The sequence below is a fragment of the Sesamum indicum genome, linkage group LG7 (genome assembly GCF_026168435.1).
Source record: "Sesamum indicum cultivar Baizhima isolate 11 linkage group LG7, ASM2616843v1, whole genome shotgun sequence".
In the NCBI taxonomy this organism is placed as follows: Eukaryota; Viridiplantae; Streptophyta; class Magnoliopsida; order Lamiales; family Pedaliaceae; genus Sesamum; species Sesamum indicum.
Genome location: NC_142663.1, coordinates 13,892,187 through 13,906,847, shown reverse-complemented (window position 1 = coordinate 13,906,847; position 14,661 = coordinate 13,892,187). Strand labels below are relative to the sequence as shown.

The 14,661-nt window shown below is 32.0% G+C and overlaps 2 long non-coding RNA genes across 2 annotated transcripts; both read left to right on the top strand.

Annotated features, from left to right (window-relative positions):
* Positions 1-1,030: 1,030 nt before the first annotated feature.
* LOC148787583 (uncharacterized) lies at positions 1,031-5,585 on the top strand. The gene is made up of 4 exons (XR_016066346.1): positions 1,031-1,235; positions 1,539-1,735; positions 2,452-2,579; positions 5,344-5,585. It is a non-coding gene; the product is annotated as an uncharacterized LOC148787583 (long non-coding RNA).
* A 3,919-nt stretch (positions 5,586-9,504) lies between these two features.
* Positions 9,505-14,060, top strand: LOC148787582 (uncharacterized). The gene is made up of 4 exons (XR_016066340.1): positions 9,505-9,708; positions 10,012-10,208; positions 10,925-11,052; positions 13,819-14,060. It is a non-coding gene; the product is annotated as an uncharacterized LOC148787582 (long non-coding RNA).
* The last annotated feature ends 601 nt before the right edge of the window (positions 14,061-14,661 follow it).

The window sequence follows — 14,661 nt, the reverse complement described above, 5'->3', positions numbered from 1 at the left end:
TAATTGTTGGTTAAGCTTGTTTTCAGATAAAAGAAAGCAAAATACCATACTTTAATATCATCCAAAATTAAAATATGGTATATTGACTAACAATTATAATATGTGGTGAAAATTTTGAAATATAAGCATTTTGTCGCAGTGGATGTTGAAATTAAAATGGTAAAAATTTATAAGAATTATATTAAATATTTATATACAAAAAAGTTCATCAGAATGTACTTAATTATTGATTAAGTTTAACGTTGGATAATATAAACTAAAATATCATGTTTTAATGTCATCTAAAATTAAAATATGAGATTTTTAATTATATATTGCAGTAAGAAATGAATGCTAACTATTTATTGAAAATAAAATTTAGTTAGTATTAGTTATAGTAGCACACGTAGCAAATAGTTCACATGTTCTTTGTATTTATTCAAAACATTATTTTATTCTTAACCCAAATATTCACTTTACCATCATTTTGAGGATTTTGTAATTTAGATTTCATAATTTTATGATTTTAATATATTAATTTATATTTTATAATATATCATTCGACTACTATAATTCACACGATTGTTAGATATGATCGGTTAAAACTTTTAATCTATAGATAATAAAATGAATCATTGAAACTATCCACTTAAGCGTCACGCATCCGTAAATGTGGTCAACCTAAATGAGTTTTATTATGCCAAATAGAATATAATGTATTTTTTAGATTAAAATAAAAAATTATTAAATTTCATCCAAAAGAGATATTATCTAACGGCTTTTGGATAAAGAATTAAAAATATTGAATTTATCAAAAAGAATCTGTTCTATATTATCTAACAAGTTTTTTAAGATACACAATAAAAAATATTAATATTTGTACAAAAAATTCTAATTAATATCATTTTCTTTATTGTTTCTTTAAGTGCATAAAAATATGTATATTCAATATCTAGTTTTTCAATTGGACAACAATTTAAATTTCCAAGCAAGAAGGTTAATTTTGTTATTTTAGATCAAAAAAGAAAAAACATTGTTACCGTTAAGGATTTCTTACGGTTGGCCACTTCATATTAAAGGCACTCCTCACCTTCTCAAGGCAGCCGCTCCTCTCCTCCCCCAACAGCCACTCTCTACTCTAACCGCGGCATCAGTCGTCTTTTTAGGCAGCCACCTCCGCCGTCCGCCGTTCTCGTCCTGCGACCGCCAACCTCGTGTGCCGGCCACCATTTGGCTTCCGTCTCTTATTTCTTCAGGTAATTCTTGAAATTCATCAACTCAAAATCAAACGAGTTCATTTAATTTCTTAAATCAATGGTTTATGAAATATTAATTTGAATAATTTTTTAAGATCACCGACTTAGATTACACGATTTTTTGTATATTCTCGATTTTTTTCTTGGAAGGTTTAGGCCAATTGTTCCAAGGGTTCTTTTATAATTACTTCAAGAAGCATGAGTTCACAAAAGTATTCCATTGTATCACAAATTTGTGCAATCCGGCTTTACTCAAGATTCATGAGGATAATTTTAACCAAAGAATTGTTGCCATTTTTCCAGGAATTGCAAGAGTCAAAAAAAGACAGTGTTGCACTTTCAATGTGGAGTGGAGCAGCAGTGACAAAACCTGGTTCGAAGCTGTTGTGCGAGACAAGGGTTGAGGGAGTTGCAAACAAAGATGCCGGTGTAGACATTGATGAGGAGAACAACCAAGATGGCTCCCCGAATTGGAGATTTTGGAGGGCTCTTCCCTTTTGGTATGGTTGTTTTTTCATATGATTATAATCTGTTGGTGCTTCTATGCTTTTGGTCACTAGAATGGATAAAATGCTTTTGTTGTCTATATATTCTGCTTTTGACCTTCTATAAGTTATGGCATGAAGAGAAACGGAGGAAAAAGAAACTCAACACTCTTGATTTTTGTAGACTTCCTTCCATGTTTCTTTGCTCTCCATCTCGAGGGATATTTAGATTTTATTCTTCTGTCCTTTTGCTGAGCGTCTCTGTAAAGTTGGGGTTTCATAATTGTTTATCGTAGTTTTGAGATACAATATTTGAACAGGGTTTAGGATCTTTGTGTGATGTGTTGGTCGATTGTCCTCAATTATTTTTGTTTGTACCAGCTTGTTTAATTTTACGGAGGAACACAGTTGTTTCGGGGGGGTTCTCATTTCTTTGTTCTCAAATGCTCTTGCATTTGGACACCCGATATTGTACGACAGTCAACAATTATGTTCAGAGTTTGACCCCAAAAAACTGCTGCAATTGAACTTTCCACCGTCACCTTTTGATCAAATTTCAGCTGGTAGAAATTAGTAGATTTTTCTGTAAATTTTCACCAAAAATGCATGTATATCTCGACTCTTCAAATACGAAAAATAATTTTATCTAGTCTTTCTTTTGTCTTTTTGATTTTGATTTGGTGGTCTTTCCCTTCTTGTAATGGGATTTAATCACATTTGTATGCTTTCAGTGGATTCCCATTTGGTGGTTGATAGTTGAAACCAAATTTGAGATTGCAACTGTGGCCTTAATCAGACTGCAATTTTGATTTCGTAGTTCTCTCTTAATCAGACTATTGGCCTTGAATTGGTAAGAGAGGTTAGTGATGTTTTCTCCTTTGCTACAACTTTGGTTTGGAAAAGTTTTGGCTTTGATCGGGAAGAGCAGTAAGTTACTACTTTGTCTTAACTACTATTATCTTTTTCCAGTCAATTTCTCCTATCTCTATCGTAATGCATATATGTTATTCACTGAAATTTAAGTGCCAGCTATAAACTCTCTGCTACTCCAATTTGATCTCATCTTAAAATTTCTCATTTTCTTCTATGTCTTGGTTTATTCGTAGTTCTCTCTTAATGCAAAGTACACGGAGAAAGGGCTGATTGAATTGTGATGTCATATTATTTATTAGCAATTATTTTATTTGCAAGCTTATTGTTAGCAATATTGTCATTGTCTATATCTTACTAGTGCCATTAAACTTGTGAATTGTCTAGCATGTTTCAAGTCCCAAAAAGCATCAGTTAGATATGAGGAGCCATCGTTAGAAAATTCCGAAAGTATGTATTATGCAATCAAACATGTAGCATGCATATATTTGATTCTACAACTGCAACGCATTAGTTAGTATTATAGGTTATGTGTACTCGTTTATTAAAGGTTGAAGGCGCTACAGTTTGAATTTGGTTTTGCAAATTCTGTGTTACCGGAAAACGTCATATTGTTAAAAACTGTGTGGGAATCAAAAGGGTTGAATAGGATTTAAAATACTCAATTGTGGGACACATTTTGGCCGCTAAAAGTATGCTTTTTGATGATATTTTAGAACCTAATGTTAACTTATGTATCTTCATATTCCTCTCTTCAAATTTCTAACCAAAAAGAGACCAATGTCCTTATCAGTTCTTTCTTGCCGACTTTTCTCCCATATTTTGAAATCAATGAGGCTGAAACCATTGAATTTATGCTTTGTAAACTTCAAATCCAAATTTTGTGCGCTGATTTCTTTTTAAAACTCACGTGACCATCATTTTCACTCGGAAAGAATAGGATTGTGAATGTTTGGGGCAGTTGAAATGTGAATGGTGCAAGTATAGAGTTGAGACCTAAATTGGAGAACAAATCTCCCTCTTTTTTGTAAATTTGTTCTTGGTTAATTCGTTGTGTTGGGTTTTCTTCATGAGCTTGTTTTGAAATCTTTTGTTGTTATACATTTAAAATTATTGTATGAATTTACAGAAATCATGTTGGTTCATGTTAACATCTTATGTTTGCAGGTGTACCACAGAAAAATATCGAAAAATCTATATTATCCAACCATGAGTTATTTTATTTTGTGGACTTTGGAAAATTAAATACATGCGAAAGTGTAGAGCGGTTGTCTAGATGCCAATCAATTTTTCTTAAGAAGATTTCATGAATTTTGTGAATATACGTAATCTCAAACGTTTGATAAATGTTTTTTAACGAACAAATTAATACTAGATATGAGAATTTTTTTAGTTTTATTGAGTAATTAACCATAGTATATTTCCAAAAAAATTGTTTTCTTTTTTATTCTTTTACTAAGATTTGTTTTCTCTTGTCAAGTGCTTTTTATAAACTCATGTTTTCAAAATCAGTATGGAATGCACCAATTTCTCTAAGATAAATTTACAAAGTTTGAATATTTTGGTCAGTTTTAACAAGTATATAGATGTATTTCATTTACCTGTTTGTGGATAAGTGCCTAAAAACGTCACATGTTTTTATTTTCAAAGAAAATCATTAATTGATTTTTATTGTCATTTAAAGAAGTTTTTGTAATCTTGGGAACACTTTGAAGTTTGAAGTGCATTCGATTTATTACTTTGAACAAATTGATAATTTTTTCTTTAGACTTCCAAAAAAGTGTATAATTAGCTCTGTTGTGATAAATAAGTGAATTGATAATACTTAAAGAAACACATGCATTAACTATATTGCTACTTGCCAAAATGTGGTAAACAAATCTTTTAACATGATAGGTGTACAAGTAATTTAAAAATAAACAATGAGATGGCATCTAGACAACCGTTTTACCGTGTAGTGTATGATATTTAATTTTTTAAGTTCAAAAATAAATTAATTTTTGGTTGCGTAGTAGTGATTTTTCGACAAATTTTTCTATGATACACCTACAAAGTTCGGATGTCGATATGGACAAATATGGTATTTCTGTACAATTTGTACAAAAGTCTTAAATGTATGACAATCAAAAGGTTTTGAAAAAGCAAATTGGATAAAACCTAACATAATGAATAATTTGAGAATAAATTAACAAAAATGGTGGAGGATTAGCTCCCGTTTAGGCATCAACTCCGAACTACCTTGCATTCTTCACATTTTAAACTGGCCTCAGAATTCGTAATCCCATTATTTCCAAGTTAGAATGTTGAGAATGTGAAGGTTTCATAGAAATCACACACACTTTTGGATTTGAAGTATACAAAGAAAAAATGCAATGGTTTCACCCTTTCTTGAATTCTAAAATATGGAAAAAATCGGTGGAGAATAACTAGATAGGGACAAAGGTTGCGCCTTTGGTTAGAAAAATGGTAGAGAGGAAGCGATAGATACATTAGGTTATCGTGTGGTTCTAAATAGTGTCAAAAAGCACATTCTTTTTAGCGGTCAATGCGAAACAATTGAGTGTTTGGATCTCCTACTTCAACCTTTAAAATCCCGCACAGTTTTTAACGAGATGATGTTATTTTGGCAAGCACATTATTGAAAAACCAAATACAAACTCTAGAGCCATCAATCGTAATAGACGTGTATAGATACATTGCAATTTGCTATTTACATACTATTAAATGACACTGACATTGTTGATTACGTGCAGGGTAATGCAAGTGAAGATGATTCCAAATGATACCGTCGTCAACTTGCTTCACAATAACACAGTGGCTTTCATGACACACGCAAGAGCCTTGCGGTTTCTTTTCCGGAACATCGACATCCATTACTTTGTTTGTAGTACTTTTGGTCTTCAGTGGAAAAGGCCTTTGTTTAGGCTTTTATGTATTAAAATTACCTATTGCAATTCCTTCAGTTTTTAATGCGACGCAACACCAGTTACACTTATTACTACTTCTATTCTCTACTACATGTCCTAATCATAGTCTTGTGATATACAATACTTAAATAGAACTATTTTTATGCATTCCAAAAGAGCACTCAGCTTCCAGTATAACTCCACTTCATTAATCATAGCAATGCTCTTAGTTCTCAACTTGTATCAAAAGTTTCATTATTCTTTTCCTCTCTAATTTGTTTTTCAAATATTCTCATAAACAACACTGGTAATTTAGCTATTAAAAACCAGAATCTAGAGGTCTCAAATTACGAAGCTCTTCAATACATTCAATTAGAGGGTGCATATATACTCTTAAGGAGAGAAATCTAAAATGGATTGAGTTGCCGCAATGTAAATTGTATAATTCCTTTGAATGCTTTCAGATATGTTGCATCATCGTTGCTGATACCAGTCACATCTGCTACAGCTCCAATCTAAAAGCAATGAAAATGCGAGTGAATCGACCCGAGAATGCGCAAGTGGAAGCGGTAAATAAAATTACGTAAATTAAAAGCCGAACATAATAATACCATGATTCCAAGTGGTGTACCCTTGGAGTTGCGGGGCGATCGATATAGTTAATTACAACAACAATAAAATTAAACGGTGCTTATGGTAAAATTAAAAACGAGAAGTGCGAGAAACGTAAATCAAGAATTGCCTTTGATTGATTTACTTTGAACCTCCTTCATTTGAGCCGTTTACGTGAGACTTCAACGTTAAAGTCCTTTAAAGACGCGTCCACACCACACCTGAATATGAGATCCCTTAATTCAATTTGATAGAAAAGAATTAAGGAGAAAAAGAATACACCTTGGAGAGGGGCGCTGGACGGTTGTTCTAGGGTAGGAAAATTATTTTTGTGTTGTGAGGTTTCATTAGTTATTTCAAGTAACTAATATACATATACATATATATATATATATATACCTTGAATGGATTGATAATTTGTACAAAAGTATTAAATGTACGACAATCAAAAAATTTTACAAAAGCAAATTGGATAAAACCTAATATAATGAATAATTTAAGAATAAATTAGCAAAAACAGTGAGGATTATCTCCCCTTTAGGCATCAACTCCGAACTACCTTGCATTCTTCACATTTTAAACTTGCCTCAAAATTCATAACCCGTTACTTCCAAGTTAGAATGTTGATAATGTGAAGGTTTCATAGAAAATCAAATACATTTTGGATTTGAAGTATACAAAGAAAAATGCAATGTTAAATAGGGACAAAGATTACGTCTTTGGTTAGAAAAATGGTAGAGAGGAAGAGACAGATACATTAGGTTGTCATGTGCTACTAGATAGTGTCCAAAAGCACATTCTTTTTAGCGGTTAATGTGAAAAAATTGAGTGTGTTTAAATCTCCTACTTCAATCTTTAAATTGACGAGATGATGTTATTTAGGCAAGCACATAATTGAGAAACCAAATACAAACTCTAGAACCATCAATCATAATAGACGTGTATAGATAGATTGCATGCTATACGTTATGCATTTTGCTCTTTACATATCTTGAAATGATATTGATATTGTTTGATTATATGCAGGTTAATGCTAGTGAACATGACCCGTCATTACTAGGGATTTCCAAGGTAATTCACGTCTTTAACTCAATTTCCCATAGATGGCGCCAATTGATGCATGCGATTTCAGCACCAGCCCAAGTCTTAGGGTCTTGATATCGAGATTGGACAAACGGAGCGAAAACTTTTAAGAAAGAGAACTTGCAAAATAAAATGTTAGCATTCTAGCGCCCAAATTAGTATTGAATCTGAAGAACAATAGTTCAAAGTGATAAAAAAATGTTAATGAAATGAAACGTAATACTGGAAAAGATAAATAAATCGCATTTTGTCAATGCCATAGAATGATAGAAGAGTGATAACCAATGTTCTGTCTCTTGAAGGTATCCCCCCTCACCAGGGAACCGATCGTGCTCCATATTCTTGCAGTGAATGGGTAGGATTAGTTGAGATAAGATATGATCAAGTTCTATTTTTAGGGATTGTACTGTTGGAGCCATTATTTAGGTGAGGGAGAGAGTCCAAGACAGAGAATGACTCCTAGACCGCAAGGAGTCTGCTGTGTGTTAGAGTCCGAGTTCTTGGGGGAGGTCTTCCTGCCACGCACATTCCATGTCAACAGGGGGGGCCTTACGTGGAGAGCTAATATGTCTGCCACGCAGGCTTCAAGGACCACCATGTATATGAGGATTGGGCCAGCTACAAGTGTTTGGACCGAGCGTGTTTGGCCATGTGACCTGGGTTTCTTTCCTCGTCATGGGCATACCAAGGTGAGGCGTTTGGGCTTCTTATTTTGTTTTTTTGCCTAATTATGCTGGGCCATACCCATCATTCATTAACAAGTATTATAGGGTTAAGATAACTAATAACAACTATATTTTGCTATAGTGGATACTAAATATAATAGTAAAATTTATATACAATATATTAAACATCTATTTTCAAAAAAAAATATCAAAACGTAATACATTGTAGTTAAGTTTATTTTCAGATAATATAAACCAAAATACCATATTTTTAATATCATCTAAAACTAAACTATGACATATTGACTAACAATTTTTATATATGGTGAATTTTGAAATAAATGCATTTTGTTGTAGTGGATATTGAAATCAAAGGGATTATATTAAATAGTTATTTATAAAAAAAAACATCAAAAACTGAATTATTCATTAAGCCCGTTGTTTTGAGATAATATAAACTAACATACCATATTTTAATATCATCTAAACCTAAAATATAAGAGATTGACATAATTCTAATATATAGTGGATAAACGTATTTTTGTTTTAGTGGATATTGAAATTATAGCGATAAAATTTCACACGCATTATATTAAAAAAAATATATCAAAACATACTAATTGTTGGTTAAGCTTGTTTTCAGATAAAAGAAAGCAAAATACCATACTTTAATATCATCCAAAATTAAAATATGGTATATTGACTAACAATTATAATATGTGGTGAAAATTTTGAAATATAAGCATTTTGTCGCAGTGGATGTTGAAATTAAAATGGTAAAAATTTATAAGAATTATATTAAATATTTATATACAAAAAAGTTCATCAGAATGTACTTAATTATTGATTAAGTTTAACGTTGGATAATATAAACTAAAATATCATGTTTTAATGTCATCTAAAATTAGAATATGAGATTTTTAATTATATATTGCAGTAAGAAATGAATGCTAACTATTTATTGAAAATAAAATTTAGTTAGTATTAGTTATAGTAGCACACGTAGCAAATAGTTCACATGTTCTTTGTATTTATTCAAAATATTATTTTATTCTTAACCCAAATATTCACTTTACCATCATTTTGAGGATTTTGTAATTTAGATTTCATAATTTTATGATTTTAATATATTAATTTATATTTTATAATATATCATTCGACTACTATAATTCACACGATTGTTAGATATGATCGGTTAAAACTTTTAATCTATAGATAATAAAATGAATCATTGAAACTATCCACTTAAGCGTCACGCATCCGTAAATGTGGTCAACCTAAATGAGTTTTATTATGCCAAATAGAATATAATGTATTTTTTAGATTAAAATAAAAAATTATTAAATTTCATCCAAAAGAGATATTATCTAACGGCTTTTGGATAAAGAATTAAAAATATTGAATTTATCAAAAAGAATCTGTTCTATATTATCTAACAAGTTTTTTAAGATACACAATAAAAAATATTAATATTTGTACAAAAAATTCTAATTAATATCATTTTCTTTATTGTTTCTTTAAGTGCATAAAAATATGTATATTCAATATCTAGTTTTTCAATTGGACAACAATTTAAATTTCCAAGCAAGAAGGTTAATTTTGTTATTTTAGATCAAAAAAGAAAAAACATTGTTACCGTTAAGGATTTCTTACGGTTGGCCACTTCATATTAAAGGCACTCCTCACCTTCTCAAGGCAGCCGCTCCTCTCCTCCCCCAACAGCCACTCTCTACTCTAACCGCGGCATCAGTCGTCTTTTTAGGCAGCCACCTCCGCCGTCCGCCGTTCTCGTCCTGCGACCGCCAACCTCGTGTGCCGGCCACCATTTGGCTTCCGTCTCTTATTTCTTCAGGTAATTCTTGAAATTCATCAACTCAAAATCAAACGAGTTCATTTAATTTCTTAAATCAATGGTTTATGAAATATTAATTTGAATAATTTTTTAAGATCACCGACTTAGATTACACGATTTTTTGTATATTCTCGATTTTTTTCTTGGAAGGTTTAGGCCAATTGTTCCAAGGGTTCTTTTATAATTACTTGAAGAAGCATGAGTTCACAAAAGTATTCCATTGTATCACAAATTTGTGCAATCCGGCTTTACTCAAGATTCATGAGGATAATTTTAACCAAAGAATTGTTGCCATTTTTCCAGGAATTGCAAGAGTCAAAAAAAGACAGTGTTGCACTTTCAATGTGGAGTGGAGCAGCAGTGACAAAACCTGGTTCGAAGCTGTTGTGCGAGACAAGGGTTGAGGGAGTTGCAAACAAAGATGCCGGTGTTGACATTGATGAGGAGAACAACCAAGATGGCTCCCCGAATTGGAGATTTTGGAGGGCTCTTCCCTTTTGGTATGGTTGTTTTTTCATATGATTATAATCTGTTGGTGCTTCTATGCTTTTGGTCACTAGAATGGATAAAATGCTTTTGTTGTCTATATATTCTGCTTTTGACCTTCTATAAGTTATGGCATGAAGAGAAACGGAGGAAAAAGAAACTCAACACTCTTGATTTTTGTGGACTTCCTTCCATGTTTCTTTGCTCTCCATCTCGAGGGATATTTAGATTTTATTCTTCTGTCCTTTTGCTGAGCGTCTCTGTAAAGTTGGGGTTTCATAATTGTTTATCGTAGTTTTGAGATACAATATTTGAACAGGGTTTAGGATCTTTGTGTGATGTGTTGGTCGATTGTCCTCAATTATTTTTGTTTGTACCAGCTTGTTTAATTTTACGGAGGAACACAGTTGTTTTGGGGGGGTTCTCATTTCTTTGTTCTCAAATGCTCTTGCATTTGGACACCCGATATTGTACGACAGTCAACAATTATGTTCAAAGTTTGACCCCAAAAAACTACTGCAATTGAACTTTCCACCGTCACCTTTTGATCAAATTTCAGCTGGTAGAAATTAGTAGATTTTTCTGTAAATTTTCACCAAAAATGCATGTATATCTCGACTCTTCAAATACGAAAAATAATTTTATCTAGTCTTTCTTTTGTCTTTTTGATTTTGATTTGGTGGTCTTTCCCTTCTTGTAATGGGATTTAATCACATTTGTATGCTTTCAGTGGATTCCCATTTGGTGGTTGATAGTTGAAACCAAATTTGAGACTGCAACTTTGGCCTTAATCAGACTGCAATTTTGATTTCGTAGTTCTCTCTTAATCAGACTATTGGCCTTGAATTGGTAAGAGAGGTTAGTGATGTTTTCTCCTTTGCTACAACTTTGGTTTGGAAAAGTTTTGGCTTTGATCGGGAAGAGCAGTAAGTTACTACTTTATCTTAACTACTATTATCTTTTTCCAGTCAATTTCTCCTATCTCTATCGTAATGCATATATGTTATTCACTGAAATTTAAGTGCCAGCTATAAACTCTCTGCTACTCCAATTTGATCTCATCTTAAAATTTCTCGTTTTCTTCTATGTCTTGGTTTATTCGTAGTTCTCTCTTAATGCAAAGTACACGGAGAAAGGGCTGATTGAATTGTGATGTCATATTATTTATTAGCAATTATTTTATTTGCAAGCTTATTGTTAGCAATATTGTCATTGTCTATATCTTACTAGTGCCATTAAACTTGTGAATTGTCTTGCATGTTTCAAGTCCCAAAAAGCATCAGTTAGATATGAGGAGCCATCGTTAGAAAATTCCGAAAGTATGTATTATGCAATCAAACATGTAGCATGCATATATTTGATTCTACAACTGCAACGCATTAGTTAGTATTATAGGTTATGTGTACTCGTTTATTAAAGGTTTGAAGGCGCTACAGTTTGAATTTGGTTTTGCAAATTCTGTGTTACCGGAAAACGTCATATTGTTAAAAACTGTGTGGGAATCAAAAGGGTTGAATAGGATTTAAAACACTCAATTGTGGGACACATTTTGGCCGCTAAAAGTATGCTTTTTGATGATATTTTAGAACCTAATGTTAACTTATGTATCTTCATATTCCTCTCTTCAAATTTCTAACCAAAAAGAGACCAATGTCCTTATCAGTTCTTTCTTGCCGACTTTTCTCCCATATTTTGAAATCAATGAGGCTGAAACCATTGAATTTATGCTTTGTAAACTTCAAATCCAAATTTTGTGCGCTGATTTCTTTTTAAAACTCACGTGACCATCATTTTCACTCGGAAAGAATAGGATTGTGAATGTTTGGGGCAGTTGAAATGTGAATGGTGCAAGTATAGAGTTGAGACCTAAATTGGAGAACAAATCTCCCTCTTTTTTGTAAATTTGTTCTTGGTTAATTCGTTGTGTTGGGTTTTCTTCATGAGCTTGTTTTGAAATCTTTTGTTGTTATACATTTAAAATTATTGTATGAATTTACAGAAATCATGTTGGTTCATGTTAACATCTTATGTTTGCAGGTGTACCACAGAAAAATATCGAAAAATCTATATTATCCAACCATGAGTTATTTTATTTTGTGGACTTTGGAAAATTAAATACTATGCGAAAGTGTAGAGCGGTTGTCTAGATGCCAATCAATTTTTCTTAAGAAGATTTCATGAATTTTGTGAATATACGTAATCTCAAACGTTTGATAAATGTTTTTTAACGAACAAATTAATACTAGATATGAGAATTTTTTTAGTTTTATTGAGTAATTAACCATAGTATATTTCCAAAAAAATTGTTTTCTTTTTTATTCTTTTACTAAGATTTGTTTTCTCTTGTCAAGTGCTTTTTATAAACTCATGTTTTCAAAATCAGTATGGAATGCACCAATTTCTCTAAGATAAATTTACAAAGTTTGAATATTTTGGTCAGTTTTAACAAGTATATAGATGTATTTCATTTACCTGTTTGTGGATAAGTGCCTAAAAACGTCACATGTTTTTATTTTCAAAGAAAATCATTAATTGATTTTTATTGTCATTTAAAGAAGTTTTTGTAATCTTGGGAACACTTTGAAGTTTGAAGTGCATTCGATTTATTACTTTGAACAAATTGATAATTTTTTCTTTAGACTTCCAAAAAAGTGTATAATTAGCTCTGTTGTGATAAATAAGTGAATTGATAATACTTAAAGAAACACATGCATTAACTATATTGCTACTTGCCAAAATGTGGTAAACAAATCTTTTAACATGATAGGTGTACAAGTAATTTAAAAATAAACAATGAGATGGCATCTAGACAACCGTTTTACCGTGTAGTGTATGATATTTAATTTTTTAAGTTCAAAAATAAATTAATTTTTGGTTGCGTAGTAGTGATTTTTCGACAAATTTTTCTATGATACACCTACAAAGTTCGGATGTCGATATGGACAAATATGGTATTTCTGTACAATTTGTACAAAAGTCTTAAATGTATGACAATCAAAAGGTTTTGAAAAAGCAAATTGGATAAAACCTAACATAATGAATAATTTGAGAATAAATTAACAAAAATGGTGGAGGATTAGCTCCCGTTTAGGCATCAACTCCGAACTACCTTGCATTCTTCACATTTTAAACTGGCCTCAGAATTCGTAATCCCATTATTTCCAAGTTAGAATGTTGAGAATGTGAAGGTTTCATAGAAATCACACACACTTTTGGATTTGAAGTATACAAAGAAAAAATGCAATGGTTTCACCCTTTCTTGAATTCTAAAATATGGAAAAAATCGGTGGAGAATAACTAGATAGGGACAAAGGTTGCGCCTTTGGTTAGAAAAATGGTAGAGAGGAAGCGATAGATACATTAGGTTATCGTGTGGTTCTAAATAGTGTCAAAAAGCACATTCTTTTTAGCGGTCAATGCGAAACAATTGAGTGTTTGGATCTCCTACTTCAACCTTTAAAATCCCGCACAGTTTTTAACGAGATGATGTTATTTTGGCAAGCACATTATTGAAAAACCAAATACAAACTCTAGAGCCATCAATCGTAATAGACGTGTATAGATACATTGCAATTTGCTCTTTACATACTATTAAATGACACTGACATTGTTGATTACGTGCAGGGTAATGCAAGTGAAGATGATTCCAAATGATACAGTCGTCAACTTGCTTCACAATAACACAGTGGCTTTCATGACACACACAAGAGCCTTGTGGTTTCTTTTCCGGAACATCGACATCCATTACTTTGTTTGTAGTACTTTTGGTCTTCAGTGGAAAAGGCCTTTGTTTAGGCTTTTATGTATTAAAATTACCTATTGAATTTCCTTCAGTTTTTAATGCGACGTAACACCAGTTACACTTATTACTACTTCTATTCTCTACTACATGTCCTAATCATAGTCTTGTGATATACAATACTTAAATAGAACTATTTTTATGCATTCCAAAAGAGCACTCAGCTTCCAGTATAACTCCACTTCATTAATCATAGCAATGCTCTTAGTTCTCAACTTGTATCAAAAGTTTCATTATTCTTTTCCTCTCTAATTTGTTTTTCAAATATTCTCATAAACAACACTGGTAATTTAGCTATTAAAAACCAGAATCTAGAGGTCTCAAATTACGAAGCTCTTCAATACATTCAATTAGAGGGTGCATATATACTCTTAAGGAGAGAAATCTAAAATGGATTGAGTTGCCGCAATGTAAATTGTATAATTCCTTAGAATGCTTTCAGATATGTTGCATCATCGTTGCTGATACCAGTCACATCTGCTACAGCTCCAATCTAAAAGCAATGAAAATGCGAGTGAATCGACCCGAGAATGCGCAAGTGGAAGCGGTAAATAAAATTACGTAAATTAAAAGCCGAACATAATAATACCATGATTCCAAGTGGTGTACCCTTGGAGTTGCGGGGCGATCGATATAGTTAATTACAACAACAATAAAATTAAACGGTG